This window comes from Festucalex cinctus, chromosome 21 (assembly GCF_051991245.1).
Source record: "Festucalex cinctus isolate MCC-2025b chromosome 21, RoL_Fcin_1.0, whole genome shotgun sequence".
Lineage (NCBI taxonomy): Eukaryota > Metazoa > Chordata > Actinopteri > Syngnathiformes > Syngnathidae > Festucalex > Festucalex cinctus.
Window position 1 is genome coordinate 14,698,260 of NC_135431.1, and position 17,207 is coordinate 14,715,466.

At 38.3% G+C, this 17,207-nt stretch overlaps 1 long non-coding RNA gene across 1 annotated transcript in view; it reads left to right on the plus strand.

Moving 5' to 3' along the window:
* Positions 1-16,098, plus strand: part of LOC144010705 (uncharacterized) — a 54,889-nt gene extending 38,791 nt beyond the window's left edge. The window contains exon 3 of the long non-coding RNA XR_013281303.1: positions 15,743-16,098. This is a non-coding gene — a long non-coding RNA (uncharacterized LOC144010705). The remainder of the gene's footprint in view (positions 1-15,742) is intronic.
* The last annotated feature ends 1,109 nt before the right edge of the window (positions 16,099-17,207 follow it).

Genomic DNA, 17,207 nt, shown 5'->3' on the forward strand with positions numbered 1-17,207 from the left:
AATTTAAGGAGAGTGAGAGACTTGGAGAGTCGCCATACTAACTGCAGTTATAGTTAAGTGAATCACATCTACATAAAGAATACAGCAAGATTCTCTCCGCCTCTCCTGTAGGATTCATCACCCAAGTGAGATAAAAATCACATTTTTGAAAATGGGATCAAGGCGCAATAATAAGTCAAGGAATGAATGGGCTTACTGTGTTTAAACAAAAAAAATATGGACCAGATAGTCCCTGTGCGGTTTTTGCTCGACATATTCCTATAAATGGTGGTCGGCCTGAAGACGCCTCGAAAAATGGAGGATATAAAAAAATATTTAGTACTGAAGGGGGATTAGTTATTTGAGCCAAGCTACCGTTTAAGGTCGGTTGTCAAAATAAAAATCTCTATTGTGAGACAACTGCCCATGGCCAGAACCTCTACAAGCCCAAATGAGAGCGCATTGCACGTAACGGGTGATAAAAGAGGAAATCTTGGAGAAGTTGGAGGCAAGGGGCAGAAATCATCATATATGAGACTGGTCGTCGCTTCTCAAAACCACGTGAATGATTTAGTGCGCAGGGACGCCCGCCTGCGTAAAATCAAAATAGGAAAAAGTGAAGGTAGTTTCATCCAACATAACCTGGGTGGCCTGAGCAGGGTGTCCTCTGGTTTCTCATGTTAATGTCATTGCTTTGAAGCTTTGACATGACTTCACCGCAGGCATGCTTTAGGTCAGACAGAGCGTGATAACAGGATATGGCTCGAGATGTCAAAATACAAAGACTGATCTGGGTACACTTTAACACTCCAGTTGTATTCAAATTGTAAACTCGTCCAAAAATTAGAAACCGCATGATGAATAATGGTTAGTGGACATTCTGAAATGCTCCGTTCCAATGTGATAGTTCCTCCTCCTGTAGCCCACAGACCTGTTTCATAGTGGTTTGAACACTTTGCTCACATAAGTGGCTTGTTAACTTTAGTTCGATGATACAGTAAATAAAATAAAATATATGGACAGTAGGCGAAGTCCCTTTCCATGCCATTGTTTTAGCAAGCTAGGTCTGGTCAAGTTTCAAAGCAAATAGAATATCCATCCATGGTATATATTAGCCACAGGCTAGCTAGCACACATTAGCATGATGTGTGTATATTTTTGTCTTTTCTTGATGATTGTTAAGTTAACTATATTGTTCAGAGATTTCACAAGACCGAAACAGACTGAGCGACCATGTGGTAAATTTGTTTAGGACACTACTTTAGCTGGGACAGTCTCGTTTCTGCGCCTGAGTCTTGTTTTTTATTAGTCCAGTCAGCAAGCTAATTGTTTGGGCCATGTGTACCTATATGTCAATCACACAGTTGTTTATTAGTTGGTTTATGGTGTGAATTGTAACCAATTAAAAATAATTTTAGCTGATAAATTCCTTTCTAGGTGGCACGGTGGTTGAGTGGTTAGCACGTCCGCCTCCCAGTACTCAGGACTCCGGCCTTCCTGGGTTTAGTTTGCATGTTTTCCCCGTGCCTGCGTTGGTCTTCTCTGGGTACTCCGGTCTCCTCCCTCATTCCAAAGACATGCATGGCAGGTTAATTGGGTGCTCCGAATTGTCCCAAGGTGTGCTTGTGCGTGTGGACGGTTGTTTGTCTCTGTGTGCCCTGCAATTGGCTGGCAACCAGTTCAGGGTGTACCCCGCCTACTACCCAAAGCCGGCTGAGATAGGCTCCAGCACCCCACGCGACCCTTGTGAGGAATAAGCGGTAAAGAAAATGGATGAATGGAAGGAATTCCTTTCTATTTACTTTCACATTCACGTTTGTGTTCCTATTCTCATCCACGTCAGGGCGTAATACCGGAACTCGAACTACTTCCTCCTTCCGTGTCTAAGAATCATGGGATGTAGTCCTACTAGCCTAATGTTGCAGTCAGACCGAACGCGAGCTGATCATTTTTGGGGGTACATTTGCAATGTTTCAATGTGGGAACATGAGGTAAACGACGCGTGGCTGTCAACTAAGTTAGCATTTAGCATTAGCTAAAGAATAACACAACCACCGGTCACCAGATTGGCTCAAAACGTGACAATACTGATAATCAAGTCAGTGTTTTTCTTTATATTTTAATAAAATAGCAACACTTCTATTTTTGTATGTGGTCTGCTATGTCTTCCGGGTTGCACAAACCACAAAGACAATAAAAATTCCTTTTGCATCAAACAACATAATTCAAGCCATTGTGGGCTTTGTAGCTGGGAGAAAGTTCACTTTTAAAACCAGCTGCGCTCTCGTGGATGGGCCTGCTTGGAATGTGCCAGTAAAGTGGAGCTGCGTGAACGTGTTTAGATTCAGGACCCTCCGAGTACATTAAGCAGAACGTAAACATGGCAGACGCTGGCCAAAAAGCAGCCCGGTTCAATGAACTTGTGGAAGAGCAATCTAAATGAAGACCTTCTAAAATGTGTCCATCTAGCATGATAAAAAGATTACAAAGCTGAAGGGTTAAGAAGAGGCCCAACTTCAGTGCTCCGATCATCATTTCCCTCAATGGACAACTTAAGCGATGTGTAAACAAACTTGAAATCCATCATATCAAAACCGTTTTCAGTTTTATTTGGACCTCTGGTATCGCTCATCTCCTCGGGAACATGACAGTAATTACGGCCATCGAGGTGCTCGTCTCAGAGAGGAGACTGCTTCTTCTCAGACCATCTGACATGGACTTGTGACATCATAACCCTGCTTGTTTGGACAAAGCTTGAAGTATGTAACGGCCATCATCGCAGACAAAGCAGATTTATTTGGAGCCGTCACCCACAAGCCTAATTCATACATGAAGTTAACGGTTACTGGGAGGAATATCCTATAAACAAGCTAACATTTGAAGGAAGGAATGTGGAGCTGAATGGCTGATGAGGGTCGATTTGTCTTCAATTGTATCAGTGATGTAGTGTGTGTTATCTTTTTTAAGGAGCAGCAGGAGTGCGACTCTTCAGTGCCTTCATGTGTTCCAAAAACATTAAAGACGAAGTCAAACCCCCCCTCAAAATTTCCTGTCAATAATATATTCTATGCAGCCCAACTAGTCTAAATACAGTATTCTGGTTAATATTGTGTTAGTGGAATATGAGTTAAGCAGCAAAATCCAGCAGTTTTTTTTTAATTTATATATATATATATATAATCAATATTTTATCAATATAAGCAAAATACACCCATTTGTATCCATCTCAGGGGCGGCCATTTTGCCACTTGCTCTCAAGTGAAAATGACATCACAGTTGCTCAGGTCTCAGGTAACAACCAATCACAGCTCAGCTGCAGAAAACAGGTGATTGGTCATTGCCTGAGCCCTGAGCAACTGTGATGTCATCTTCAGTCGACAGCAAGTAGTTAAAATGGCCACGCCTGAGATGGATAAAAATGGGTGTAGTTTGCGTCATAACTCATAGTCCACAAATGTAATATTAATCAGAATGCCATATTTTTTTAGACTATTGATGTCACATAACATATTGTCAAGAAATGTTTCAGGTTGACCTCTACTTTAAAAATCATGCAAATAGGCAAAGTATGTAACAATGTAACAACTGTATTTTCATAAATTATTTTCTTTGCTCTCACCGATGGACAAGTAAACATCTTTGATTAAATTAACACACATGTCAGATATATTTCGTTAAAAATATGTAAAGCCGTATCCCACTAAGGGATGAACTTTTGCAACGCTAGCGAATGTTGACTTTACATCAAGATCCGTTCAATGTCGCAGTGTTTCCTAAACATTCTCAAAACAGACTTAATTGTTCTCTAAAAGTCTTAAACCTATTTTTTGTCGCAAGTAAAATTTTAGCTTATTCCTAATACAACACAAATTATTCCTGTAAATATACTTTTTTGGACAAGGATATACAGTTCAATAATATGTTTAAAACGAGCTTTGCAGTTTGCAGACAATTCATCTTGGAGCTCTATATACGTCAGTTGCAGTGATACAGACACAACAACCGCTTGGCTTTCTCCACCCTGTTTCACGAGCGGCGGCCTGCGCTCCAATTTCACGCTTGTTTAAAAGTGTTGCCACTCTTTTTAACTTGCAAGTATGAAACACTAAACACGTGCATGAAACCTGCGGTGATTTAACAGCTATCAAATGAAAAGACAAATTATTTCTCCTCATAAAAAAATGGAGTTGACTGATTTGCAGTGCTCATTACTTGGGTGTTACACTCTTCGGTTACACGATGTTATGGCTGATGATGTCACCCGTTCCCACGTGTACAAGCGCTCCGACGTTTATTCTCTCAAAGGAAAATGGCGCTACTAAATCAAATATAAGCACTTTATGATGTCCCAATAAAGCAAAGTCCTGGTGAAGGAAAAAAAGAAATCTCTAGAGAGAAAAATGTGTATAACATCAACAGTGTCTGTGAAATGTAAAATGAAGAAAGTGACCTCTTGTCCCGTTGCTTTTGCCCCACTTCCATCCATCAGCTCCGAGTCGCCACTAAAAGCAATCGTTGCACCCGCTTGCCTTTTAAAATATGCCCGACCGGATGGACACAAGTGTCTATGAGGTGGTATTTCTCAGACCACTTGTCTTTGCCTTATCACGGGATTTGGACTTTGAGACTGGAGCGTGGGGAGGACTGGAGCCTTAAGCTATGATTTACTTGACCTTGCTGGTGCTGGAACTCACAGCCAGAGCCTCATTAATTCCCAGGGTCACTCCGTTTGGACATAAATTGGTTGGAAATCGCAAAGCGTGGACGACTTCCAGACATACACACAGAGTTATGAAATTGTTGGCCCCACCCTTTCCGAAACTTCTCATAGCAACACTTCGCTGCTGATTTCCTAAGCATGACGGAGTAAATCACTCGCCTCTGCTAACTCCTGATCAGACGGGGAGGAGGCCAGTGGAACGTTTTGTGGTGATTAGGCAGCAAATGTACAGCACTGAGTGAAAACAAAATTGACATGAAGTCATCATGTTATGTAGAAGATTTACAAACAATGAAATGTGATGTATTAGAGCAGGGGTCAGCAACCTTTACTGTCAAGAGCCGTTTTCAGCCAAATAAGTAAATAAGAATGTGTTTGGCGCCGCAAAACATTTGAAGATTGTGAGGAAACAGTGTGTTTGTGTTAGTAATAGACTGAGCGCGCAAGAGCTTATTAGAGCTGCACCATAGCACAAAAATATGAGAGCAGCATCCAATACGTACACATTTATTTTCTCCTTTCCTCTTTCATTTTTTTTCTTGTAATTTTTGTTTTTCATGAATTTTTTTTTATTTTATTTTTGTAGCTTTTCTGTTAAATTTGCGACATTTTTGGCAATTTTATGGACGTACTGTGGTCATTTTCAGTCTTCTTCCTTTTTTGGACCTTTTATGGCTATTTATTCATTTATTTTTACATTTTTTCTGCCGTTTTTGCAATCAATTTTCTGACTTTTTTTCAATTTTGTGTATATTTTATGGTAATTTTCAAGATTCCTTATTTTGTTTTTGGGCATTTAATGGTAACTGTTTAGGTAACTTAAAAATTGTTTTCATCTACCTTTCATCTCTTTTTCTGACAATTTGGACTCTGGCAGTTTTTTGAGTATTTAATTATTCCTTTTGTTAAATCTAAATAATTAATTCAGTTAGAATATTTTGTTGTACTTTGACTTACTACTTTAATTATTTTAAGTAAATTTTCCCTTTTTAAATGAATTAAAATGTCTACTCTAATTCTTTCATATTCCCTCAAATTCACCACAATAATTAGCAGTAAATATCACTGAAATATATTGTATAAAACACAATAAAACATTATTAGATAATGCAAAAAATAAATAAATTAATTTTAGAAATATTTTTTTTTATGTAAAACTGTATATTTATCTTCTTTTTTTTTTTTTTTTTACTATGACAGTTTCCACATAATTTTACTGTTCCTCCCCAATACTCCTTCGCACGTTTATGAGATTATCAGGAGTGGTAATATTTCTGTCCTTTTCTGAACCTTGGCCTGTTTTTTTGTTGCGAGAAGACCAGAGAGCTGCAACGGCCCAATAAATTACACTAATGCGCATATTTAAAGGAGTTCATATTGCCTCTGGCCTGTTATCAAGACTACTCCAATGAGAATGTAAACTACCACCTCCCTCGGGCCAATATTTAATGTTATCAGCCTTTTAAACAACTCCGATGTTTATGTTATGACAAATAAAGGGCAGATTATTTCAGCCTTTTCTCACTGCTTCACACACTTCTCCACAAGACTCCCCTGCCTAATGCTGCTGTTGGTCTCATTAATTCCAGCAGAGATAGACCCAGATTAGTGTAAACACAGCGAAGTCAGAGGCTGGTGAATCACACCTCAGGTTTATAGTGACCCACCGAGGGGGAGGATGCTCCATACGAGCCCACACAAGTGAAGCCGCCGAAAGGAAAACAAGCTTAATCCTGCTGATAAAAGGCGGATTGTTGCGGCGTTTATTTGGACACGCGGTGCCTGGCTGAGGCGAGAGTCTAATGAGACAGCAGCCCGTCCAGAGTGGATTCATCACCACTGGATCGGGGTTATCACTCACCGCCGCGCTCCACTACTTTTAATCAGGCTCCTCTCTGGTCACTCCCTTTCTGCACCAGTTCATCTTAAGATCCGTCAGCATCCATCAGGACCTGGAGACTGATGACCTTGCGTTGTTTAGTTTCATGACCCTTATGACAACAACCTTGATGATGCACAACTTGTTCCCTTGGAAACAGCCACCATTGTGTCACCCACTCACACAGTCGTGATATACGTCTGATTAGTTAAACTCCGGAGGTGATTTAAAACTGTTAGTGTTACCAACATGACACGACTCGACGCGCCCCCCACTACCACAATCACACTCAAGTCACGACACTGTTTTGTCCTGTTGTCTCGTATTGTGAGGATAAATAACGTGTCGTCTCATAACACAGCAGGTTAAGTTAAATAAGCACACATCTGTGTCTGATAGGAGCCTTAAATCACTCTGTGTTGATGTTTAGACCAGTTAAATCAGTAATCCCATTTGTACCAGGATGATAAGCAATGTAGCATAGAGAGCCTTTGTTAGGACAACAGGAAGCTTGCCCATTTTTGGCAGTGTGGAAGCACCCCTAGTGTAAATCCAAGCACCTCCAAAACTTTTAGCGGTCTTAAGATGATATTTATATTTGTTTTTAACAAGCTGAAAAAGTGTTAAACAATGATACATGACAAATTTCTCAACTTCTACCACTTAATACATCACATTATTAGCATTACTATTATTTACCATAGATCGCTGTTTATGTTGCTAGCTAAGAATTAGCTAGCATTTTTTTTATGGTCACCATTTTGAGTTTGTAAATTGTGTTGGTGCACCACCTACAGGTCACTAACATTTTCTTGCCATTCTTTGTTGTTCAAGCACTGTCTGTGACTAATTCGTGCATATAATGAAAATGTAAACACAATCTAAGCCAAATTGTAGATAACGTTTTAACTTCAAATGCTAATAGCTGATCATGATCGCTAATTGTTAGCATCTGCTAATTCTGTTCGTTGTTTATGATCATTCATTCATATGTGGAGCATTTTGATTGTATTTTTTATTGTTGCATTTTCACAATACAAATAGATATCTTCACTGTACATCTAGACTCTTTGGAGTTTGTTTATGATTTTTTTGCGGTTTGGGTAAGATAGCTCCTCAACTAGCAAGACTTTTAAAATTTTTCTAGCTACGAAACATTACAGATGGTGAGATAGTATCACTGAGAAACACACTTAGTTTGGACATGCTAATTATTGCGTGTTTTATGTGTACATTCATGCGAGTGTGCCCCCCTTTTTCTTCTAGAATCGCCCCTGGTGTATGGGCTACATTTTGGTCCTCTCCAATCATGCATTCTTTCTTGACATGTAACAAGGGTATGTATAAAAAAATAAGGCAGTGCTATGTTTTATATTTTAGTGTGAAGGCTTTCGTCTGGAAGTTATTCGGTGTCTCAGTTGGACTCGCAGCTGTTTTTGTTTACAGATGGCAAAGGGATTCTAATGGTAAATGTGCTTCCCTGCTGCATTTTGTCCGTCACTCTCCGATTGTAATCCACCGTGAAATCGTAAAAGATGTCATCAGCTTTTTGCAAATGGTTTTCATTTACACAAGACGTACCACTTTTGGCGTTGCCTATAAGATAAATGCACGGCATCTCGTCAGGGGGCTACAGTGTCCTAATGAAGTCGTTCAGCGGGTGGACAGTTTAAGATGAATTAGTGGACAGTTGTCTGAAAATGGAAAATCCACAATAAACCTCTTTCCCTCCCTTCGGAGCATCCTCTAGATTACAGGCCGCGTAACGTGTCCGTGCGTCGTGGCTCCGACTGACGAGCGCTGCTTCCCGTCAAAATCCATAATGGAAGCCAGATGTCTCGCTGTCTGTTTAAGGCCCATAATCAATAGCCTCGCTCTCGAGTTTCTCTTCCTCTCAGACAGCTTGTTAGGAGAAAATCTGCGAGGGAGTGGCGCGTCTGTGTTGCAAACAATGCACAGTGTGTCAAGAGTGAGATGAACTCATTTGATGTCCCGCGTGGCTTCTTGGGGGGGGGGAGGTGTAGCTAAATGACACATCAGGCATGTTTCTTCTCAGGGGGGTTTGAGGAGTGATGGAGGAAGAAAAAACGTGAATAAATAACCTGAAGTGGCAAATGAAGCGATTTCATTGCTGTTGCCGTTTCCTGCAGTCTGACAGGGTCGCCTTACATCTCAATTCCTGAGCTGCTATCAGGGGAAACTTTGAGAATTTGAGTGTGAAGCAGATGAAGGAGTTCAGTTGCAGGTTTCGGTGCGAGGAGAGGAGCGGGGATTGGAGTTTGCAGGTTGTCACCTCCAGCTGGTGACGAACGTTGTGAGGTGCGAGGTCAACTGGGTGTCAGATGAGGGCAAGGAAAGGACGAGGCAGGTTGGCTTGAAGTGTGTCGTTGATCCGATTCCAGCACAGGCCCATCTTATGGCTTCAATTTGGGGCCTTTATGTGGGAATTTTGCACGTTCTCAACATGCCTGTATTTCAGTTTATTTTCACAACTAAACATTTTTTTTTTTTAATCTAAGGTTCATTCAGTGACAATGGTGCACATAATTGTACATACGGGGTAGCCAAAATTATTAAAGTAAATTAAACAAATTTAACTAGGTATGTTCGATGACATTTTATTCAGACCATTACCAGTAGTGAACCCCTAAGTATTCGCCGCTACATTACGAATATCAAGTACTGATACCACTAGTGCTTTTCATACATGAAATATTATCAAAAGAAGTAATGAAGATAATTTTAAAGAACGACTTATATACCTAATATACCATTTTTCTTTATAATTGCATGAAATTAATGGCAATATTCTATTAGCTTTTTTACAATTGTTCATAAAATACGTAGTATTGCATAGATGAAATTAATTTTAATAAGTAAAATGAAAGTGGCCAGAAAAAAATCCCATTCAAAATATTGTATGTTGTGGCACATCTTAATGGCCGTCATGATACCTTGGAATAAGGCTTGGTATCGGCACTCACCCATCCCTATTAAGAAAACTAAAATTGAAACTAAAAACAGTTTTATTAGGAAGTAAAATAAAAGCGTTAGTGCTTTTAAAACACAAAAAAAATAACTAAAACTATGTTTATAAGGCTAACTACATTTAACTAGAAATATAGCCAAAATGTTCTTCATTTTCATCTTTTTTGAATTATATCAAAAATACATTAGTTTGGGAATTGTAGTTTATTTTATTACACAATACTTAATGACCTTATTTTATCTTGCACTTGACAAATACGCCGTAGATAAAACTAAAGCTAACTCTAAAACTAATAAAACAATCCTAAAAAGAAAAACAGCATTTCTGAAAGAATTTAAATGAATAAAAACTTCTTTAAAAAAAATGAATAAATAAAAAAACAACTAAATATAACTGAATGGGTTTTGAAAAAAGCAGCATTTTGGAAATAATTTAAACTAATAAAAAATTAATTTTGAAAAAAAAAATCTGAAGGAAATCCAAACTAATTAAAAACATCTTCAAAAACATCAAAATCTTGACTTGCATATACTACACTAACATTTGTTGAGTGACATTTTACCACTTGGCAGCATGGTGCAATAGTGGTTACAGCCCATGTACCTCACAATGAAGAGGTTTGGAGTTTGAATCCGGCTTACTAGAGAGGAGACGTGATACTTTTATCATATATTGACTTGAGCAATAATAACCCACAAGAAGTATTTCAATCACTTTATGTAGCTCAGGAAATAGAAGAATTTTCTCAAATTCACACATTTTAGTTGATGATTCAAAATCTATGCAGGACCCCAAATGACTAAATACGCCCTTGCTGGTGTGTGTTTGGATTAAATGCAAAATGACTTCAACCACCAAGAACTCATGTGCTACTATAACTTGCACGACTGAGAATCTACACAGACATCTTTTGTTTTATGCCTATTTTTTTCCGGCCTCTGTGTTGTTACAGGTGATTTTTACAGGTGTTTACAGTAGAGTGGATTAACGCCTTATTTAAAAACGGTACCATAAACAGCTGAGCATGCTGCGGATGGCCTGGGCTTTAAACACTGTCATAAAGTGTAACAGCCTGTACGCATTAAAGCACAAACTGACGAAATATTCCTTACAGTAGAACAAGTGGACCGGTTCCCAACACTAGTGGGAATAACTTCATTTCCTCGGCTAAAGCAGCTGGCCGTGTGGATGCTCTGTAAAGTTTAATAGTCAAATATGCATGGATGATAGTCCAGCTGTTCAGTGTCATGTATTCCTAAACAAACCCCAGGGAGACCTGAACTCTCACCCCTTGCACATGTCGGTTACGCAGCTCTCAGCAGGCCTTTTTACAGACACGGCAAATCCCAAGCGCTACCATTATGGTCTCTGCGTAACCGCACCGATGCAAATAAGGACGGTAATTATGTTCTCCCGTCCGCGTCCGAAACTGTCGGCTAAATCAGTTAAAAGGAAGTCGACTTGAAGGATGTGAAACCCAGAAGCAGTTTTTTTTTCGAAATCACCTGTTCACTTTTCCTTGGTTGCCGTGGAGACGGGCGCATGCCACTCTGGCAGACAGACTCCATTGTCTTTGAGGCGGTCGCGTTGCGAGGTCTCTCGGAGTTCCCTGCGCTTGGCTGTGTTTATTTTGGAACAAGAACAAGACAAACCCAAGTGACGTCTTATTTATTTTCCAGCTCTTGCCCTCTCCTCCCCTAACAAGCAGAGCCGTGAAGAAGAATTCCCTGATAATCTGTCAGTATCAAGCTAGTGTGTGTCCTGGAGGGTGTTGACACCATGCACATTCTACGTAATGGAGAGTGACCAGGTTGAATACAATAACACAAAGCCTGATTAAAAAAAAAAAAAAAAAAAAAGGGCGGTGGGATGGCAAATTGGGGGCACCATCAGATAACAGGTTAAGGGTTCATGAGTGATGAGCCAAGTGACATGCTTGATTGCATTAGTGGTCCTCAGGGTGGTCCAAATACAATAGGTCAATGAAACAACCATGACTTTAATAACTTGTATAATACAATGCAATAGAGAACATTGTAACTAATGTATTTTTTATTTAATTTTTTTTTCTGCTTATTTATACACCGGAGTGTATTATACACGGGATTTTATGGTATGTTTACATTTAAATGAACATTTTGTAAGCTTATTGCCCCCAAATTGCTTATTATATGAATATGGCTGTGAAAAAAAAAATTGAATTGATGGAATAATCAAAAGGATGATCAATTCCAAATATATTTTTGACGGTCCTACTTATAAATTACGGTAAAATGTGAGGCGGGTAATGCGCTAAACTTCCTCATGGAAAATGGAACCTCTAAAATCGAACGCAAAATTTATACCATGATGTCATGTCTTTTCTTTATTCCAAGGAAAAACTTGTAATCGATCTTGAAAATGTGTTCATTATGGTGATCTAGTGGTTAGCACGTTTGCCTTAGAAAGTTGGAGTTAGCATCTTCTCATGTTTTTTTTTCCTGGTACTCAGGTTTCCCTTGCATTCTAAATTGTCCATGGGTATCAGTATAAATGGTTATTTTTACAGTAAGTATAAATTGTTATGCAATCCAGCCAGGGTACTGCGCTTTCCAAGCGAGCTCACCTGCAACCCTAATAGAAGAAATGGATGATTCATGTATATTTAATCATGACTCAAAGCTTGAGTCACAATTTTTAATTCAAGAATACAATATAATTTAATAACAGAATATAACCTTGTCTGACACGCCGCACATTTTATCTCAATGTTTTGCTTTCTGTTCAGTTTTAGCGAACATCTGTGAGCCTTGATAAGCACCAAAAAGGGGAAATATGGAAACCTCAGATGAAGCTCATCGGTCTTGACCTTTGTCGCATGCAGGTGACTGCTGTTGCATAACACATCAGGTTGTGAAAGACTACAACACAATTAGCTCATTAAGACTTTCAATTTGTAGTTTTTTTTTCAATGTTAGAACACAAACTGAATTCTAATACCAGTTCCACGAAATTGTATTAATTAATTTACATATGCATATATCATTTCATAACGTTCCACTTGGCTACATTGATTCAAATACGAGTGTGTTAAATCTCACCAAATATGAATACATTTTGATTCAAGGATTATTAAATCAGGAAAAAAAAGACAATAGGGAACCATGTAAGGTTTGAAACTCAAATACATAACATCAAATAAATATAAATACATAACACAACACAACATCTACAATATTTACGTTCATCTATCAGACACAAGCTAGCTGTGTGAACTGTTGAGCTAAGCTAGCTAGGTTAGCTCAACAGTTTAGCTCACCAATAATGGGTCAAAAATTAACAAAATTTGATGTCGGTTATACATTTAACTGGGAAGAAAATAATAGTAAATTAGACACCATGGAGACTGTAATCTTGAAATTATACAATTAAGAGTGATCATTTTATTTAAATTATAGACCTTTCAATTTTGAGTAGGCCTTTTATTAGCTTCACAGTGACAACCTACAAACTGTGCAAAGTTAATTCTGCTAATTCACCCGTTTTCACACACTGATAGTGTTGGGAATACAGATTGGCACCAAAAATGTGTAACTTTGAAATCACATAATTGCACACCCTAAAAACAGTTAGGTCAAAAAATATCTCAATTTGGGTCATAAATGGAGCGATCCACTACTTGGGTTAACTTTCAACATTAACCCAACTTTCTGGGTTGTTTTGTTAAACCTACACAATTTTATGGACTGTTTTATACAAAATGATCCAATTTTATGGGTGGTTTTATGCAAAACGACCTTTTATTTTGTTTGTTGTATACAAAATTACCCAAAATGTTGAGTCAAGCTGTCCTATAAGTATTGAGTTGGTCCATTCTTTCTGACCCTAATTGGCTAACTTTTTGGAGTTATTCATATTAACTGTTTGTAGAGTGTACATGTTGATTCTTACATTCAGTATATTTCAATTTTTTACCATCACAATAACAGTGTGACATTTCATAAAAAACATTAGCAACAAAAAAAAAACAAGTGCATACGTTAATTTCATACCCCTAAATTGGTGTTTGTTTTTTACACATGTAAATGCTGATTTAATTTTAGAGTTAATGCAATTTATTTCTGTTTTGATCAGTGAAAAAATATTTTAGTATCATGCTGATATATGTTCCGACTGAGTAATATTTTACGACTTGATTTATGACTTGCTTGACCCAAGTAATGACTTGCTCGAAATTTGGTGGCACGTACACGCGACCTCCTCGATTTTGCCATTGTCGTTGGGCCTTTTCCAGGAATAACTTTCTTCACTAAATTGCCTTATGATTTGGGGGTTATAGCACCACCTGTTGCTTTGGCATACTTTTTACAGCCTGCAAATGTGTTTTCATGTGGACAGAGCTGTCTTTAAAAAGTCATCGAGTTGGAAAATCTTCATTTAAAAAAAAATACTTTGAACATGTGGACTGCACATCACACCGCAGGCAGTCCACCGGTTCATGGCGCAAAGTGAAAATGTGCTGTTGATGACAGGTCACGTGAAAATTAAAGAGCCTTTTGACATTCCCTCTTTTGTGTTTGCTTCTCTGTGGGCAGCCGGAGGGCGGCCATAATCCCCCTTGCTGTGTATGTTCATCACTCAGTAAATTTTGGCCTCGATGGAAAAGGGCGGGCAGCCCTAATTAATACCAAACCAATCCACAAATTATAACCTTTACCACACAGAATTGGCGTAAGTCAACAGTCTGCAGGCAGCAATAAAACGGTTCCTTCATGCACGCCACATTAAAACGCAGGGCGGGAGGTCAGATGACTTGTAGCGTATAACTCAGGGGTCTGCAACCTGCGGCTCTGGAGCCACATGTGGCTCTTTAGTCCCCCTCCTGTGGCTCCATGTGGATCTCTAAATAAATGAGTAGAAATTAATATATTTTTGTAATTTATTTGTATTTTTTCCAAGATAAAATATTCTTTAAATTAATTATTGTTTTAAATTAAAAAAAACATTTAAATTTTAAAAAATTGTCAGAGTCCAATTTTTAACGCTGTCATAAAAAGAAAGATGATAGGTAAATGAAAATGTTTTAAAAGTTAAATATGTCAAGGGACCAGAAAATATCCGAAAAGGAAGAGGAAAAGCAGAAAATTAGCACAAAATTTCCATGAAATTGCCAACATCAAAAAACGTAGGAAAAGAAAATGCTCAAAAGTAACCATAACATGTCCAAAAACAAAACAAAGGCAAGAAATAATATAAATAGCTTCGTAATTGCAAAAAAAGTCCATTTTTTTAAGGCAGAAAACAAAACTATACAAAACAAAACTATAAAATGTGCAAAAACAAAAGACGAAATTGTGAAAATTACTGTCAAATGTCCACAAATTTGCATTAAAAAAAACTTTTTTTTTTTTTAAAACTAAATTTTTAAAAAGTAACTATAAAAATAAAAAGAAGAAAATGAAATCCTGATAATTACCATGAAATGTCCACAAAATTAGTATTTAAAAAAAAAAAAAAAAAAAAAAGACAGAAAATTAATTGTAGAAAAAAGCTGGGAAGAAAATGTTTGAAATAAATAATTATAAAATATCCAAGAAAAAAGAAAGAAAAAAAATCCTGAGAATTATCATGAAATGTCCACAATTTTATTTAATTAATTAATTTATTTATTTATTTATTTTGGAAAGGCTGGGAATAAAATGTTCAAAAAGTAACCATGAAATGTCCAAAAACACAAGAACAAATGTAAAAGTTTACCATAAATCATCCACAAAATTTATGCCATAAATGCCAGAAAATTGATCATAAAAGGCAGAAAAAATGTCCAAAAAAGGTTGCCATCAATGTCAGAAATTTGGCAGAAAATTTTACAAATGTATGAAAAGTTACCAATAAATAAATAAATAAATCCAAAAACAGTGGACGAAAGGTAGAAAAAAAGGAATCTGAAAATATTGGATGCTGTATATTTTTGTGTTATTGTGCATCTCTTCTGTCCTCAGTACGTTAGACAAACACTAACGCACAGTTTCGTTCATCACAAACTTCAAATGTTTTGCTGGTCCAGATTTCTTATTTATTTGGCCTAAAATGGCTCTTTTGACAGTATAAAGTCTGCTGACCCCTGCTATAACTGATCGCTGCAGGCCGTCCACTGAGTGCACATATGTGTGTTTATGTGTGTGTGTGTTTTTAGGCTGTGCAATATTTGAGAAGCGCGTTGAAAGAGCGCTTAAGTAGTGCCGTCCAGGTGGCGGCTTCTCCGAGGGATTCTCGCCGCCACCCCCTGTGAGAGCCATCCAAGGAAAACCAGAAGCATCTGGAGCCGGCCACCCCGCAGCGCGTCGCTGGACGGGCCTCGGCTGCCGGTGCAGCAGCAGTTAGGTGAGTCCCGAGCCAAGGTGGAGCGGGGAGAGAGGAAGGGAGGAAACTCGGAGAGAAACCATGAAAAATGTGGAGCATGAAAATGTCTCCCTTGGTTTATGGCGGTGCAGCCGGCCTTCCAAGAGCAACACATCTTTAAATTTAACTTGAGATGCATTTTTTTTTTTTTGTTCCACTCCCAACTTTTTTTTTTTATCTCGCCACGATGCTTGGCAGCCATGTTAAAACAGCACTCAATAATGTGGCTTTTCGCAAATGTGGTGACACTTTGTGAACATGCTTGCTGTACAATGTTCACTAACACTGGTTTTTAGTCAAACGTGCATTTACAGTAACTGAGCTAAAGTGTAATTTAGTTACTGATTGGGGGGTAAGTCGAGAAAAGCCCGAGCCGGGTTCCTCCGGTGAAATGGATATAAATGTGACTGGGTGACTGGAAATCTCTTGGCCTGATAGCAAATTAAAGGTTCTGACCATGTAATGATATTTTGTGGCTCTCTGGAGGAAGTCATCCCTCGTGCGGATGATTGAGAGCTCCTTTTAGACAGTTGAAGTCATAAATCAACGTTTGATGGAACAAACATACCTCGGAAGGAAGACGAGCCGCTTTTCCACAGCGTCCGCGTTCGCTCAACCTGGCTACGCAAATAAATAAAATGCTCCATCGATGACGAAGACATTTGGCGATGAAATATAGTCGACATGATCCCGAAAGTGACACATGTGAGTCCTTTACTCGTCAGGCTATGTCTGAAATGCTAAAATATTGCTAAATGACCTCATGCTTTGTGCTTGTTTTGAATGTTTCTTTGAAAGGGAAGAAGCTCAATAGAAAGCAAACAACAATGTGCTTATGAAAGTATGAAATCTAAGAATATTAGCCAATAGAAGCCATTCTTTCAGCACAGTAAAATTGGTCAGGCCTCTGCGCATGCTCACTCATCCAATGTGAAATTAAACACCAAAAGAAATATGTTAAAAAAAAAATTCATTTACAACTATATATGTTGTATGCGCCGCTTGTATAAACAGCGTTCTGATTGATATTGCGTTTGTGGAATATGAATTAAGCAGCAAAATCCACCTGCTTTCATCCATCTCGGGGGGCGGCCATTTTGCCACTTGCTGTCGACTGAAGATGACATCACAGTTGCTCAGGGCTTAGACAACGACCAATCACAGTTCACTTGTTTTCTGAAGCTGAGCTGCGATTGGTTGTTACTCGGGATGTAACAATATCCAGACATCATGATACGATAATTATCATGTTTCAAAAA